The 1,946-nt window shown below is 29.4% G+C and overlaps 1 protein-coding gene across 3 annotated transcripts in view; it reads right to left on the minus strand.

Annotated features, from left to right (window-relative positions):
• Positions 1–697: 697 nt before the first annotated feature.
• Positions 698–1,946, minus strand: part of ccdc186 (coiled-coil domain-containing protein 186) — a 38,787-nt gene continuing 37,538 nt past the window's right edge. Inside the window, exon 16 of one of the 3 annotated variants that reach the window (XM_062055643.1) lies at positions 698–1,946. This exon is cut by the window's right edge and continues 2,420 nt beyond it. The gene's annotated coding sequence lies outside the window, so the exon portion shown is untranslated. The other 2 variants (XM_062055642.1, XM_062055644.1) reach the window with 2 other exon arrangements.

The raw sequence follows: 1,946 nt of genomic DNA on the forward strand, positions 1-1,946 counted from the left end.
ACAATTTATTTACCCAGATATAGTCAAATATATGAATTACAATTCTAATTTAATTATATTTAAAATACTATTACACAAATTTAATAACTATATTAAAAATGTCAAATACATCATTTTTTTTATATCTCCCAAAAACCTAATAGTAAAATAACAAAAAGGCAACATTTTACCCACCCATAATCTAATAAATCTAATTAAAAAACACTTATAATTACATCATACAATTGATACAATACTATTTATTAATTACAAACATTTCTAATCAAATAATAATAAAATTACCGTACTTGCCAATTACATCAATTTAACAAGTATTTTAGAAAAGTAAAATATATTGTTTAGAAATTATTCACCCCCTCCCCCCAAAAAAAATCGATTAGGAAAATAAACAAGATTTTACCCACCAATAATCTGATAAAAAAAACATTTAATATACTTAAAATTAAGTTACAGAATTTAAAAAAAATAATTCAATTTTAATAATTCCTAATCACACTTAATACAAAAACAAAAATGAATCAACACAAATTCCAATAAACCCAATAGAAATATACTTAAACAGCACAAATACACAGAGATACTTAAAAATAAATACATTTGTCAAAGATAGAAATTTCTCTTCCCTCAAAAAAAAACACAAAAATGATGTAACTAATCACAAATGTTTATTAAAGCAATCTCTTAAATACGATTCAAATATGCCTCCTAGTGGCTGGGATGAGTCTCAGTATGACATCACAACAATCTGATTGGATGATCAGTCAGTGCTATAATCTTCTGGTGATGTTATGAAAATTAAAAAAAAAGAAAATATACATTTTCAAATGTACATTTAATGTTATTAAGAAATATATTTTTCACCCTAAATTAAATTTTTTGCTCGGCCTTTACACTATTTTCTGTGCTGCCGTCATAATGGATCACACTCATGAATTCAAGAGTGGTCAACCTAAGCCAAGCGCTAAAAATAGCCTCTCTGCAGAAGCGATGCCCGTAACAAAAGACAAATGACACCTGGGGAAAGTAAGAAGGAAGGTTGAGGTTTTTTGCCCTTTTTTTCCTTCCCTGCTGATTGATTGATTGCTGTTTGGAAGCGACATTTGAAAGAAAGATGCTCACTTACTTGTGGTGTAATAGCAGGCAGTTTGGCTCTTGTTGGGACTCCCAGTGATGCTTAAATCATACGCTTTGACCTCCAGCAGTGCTGATGCTGCACCTTCTAGGAAAAAAATGCCTTTAAATCTGCCTCATGCACAAAAAAAGCCATTTAATGTTCATTAAAGAACAAAAACAAGAAAATGTTTCATAGAGTTAAGACATATTTTATTCCCCGGAGCCACCACGTACACAAGTGCAGCTCAATAAGCTAGAATATCTTGGACAACTTCATTTATTTCAGTAGTTTCATGTATTCTATACATTCTCTTACACATGAGGATATTCTTATTCATTGATATGCATATGTACAGTATGTACATATACTGCATATATACACACATACTCCATTTAAAAACAGAGTCTATAAAGTTAGAATCACAGTTTGACAAAGAGCCCACAGAAAAATTGCACAGAATGGAGAACAAAAAAAAGCATATTTTTATGAAAACAATTGGATTTAATTGGCTGAAGACAAGTCACATGATGCCTCAATTGATATTTCAGTGTTAACCTGGGGTGATAATATTCATGTATATATATATATATATATATATATATATATATATATATATATATATATATATATATATATATATATATACATATATATATATATAAATGTGTTGTGATGTTAATGCAAAGACTAATTAATATTGCTCGGAAAGGACCAATCAGGTACAAAAAAAAAGGCCACACGCGTGTGGTCACGTGTGCACATTCATACACCACAAACAAGTTAAAAGAAAGAAGATCATTGCACTTTGTCCCTGGATAGACTATATCGCTTG

The sequence above is a fragment of the Entelurus aequoreus genome, linkage group LG08, assembly GCF_033978785.1.
Source record: "Entelurus aequoreus isolate RoL-2023_Sb linkage group LG08, RoL_Eaeq_v1.1, whole genome shotgun sequence".
Classification (NCBI taxonomy): domain Eukaryota; kingdom Metazoa; phylum Chordata; class Actinopteri; order Syngnathiformes; family Syngnathidae; genus Entelurus; species Entelurus aequoreus.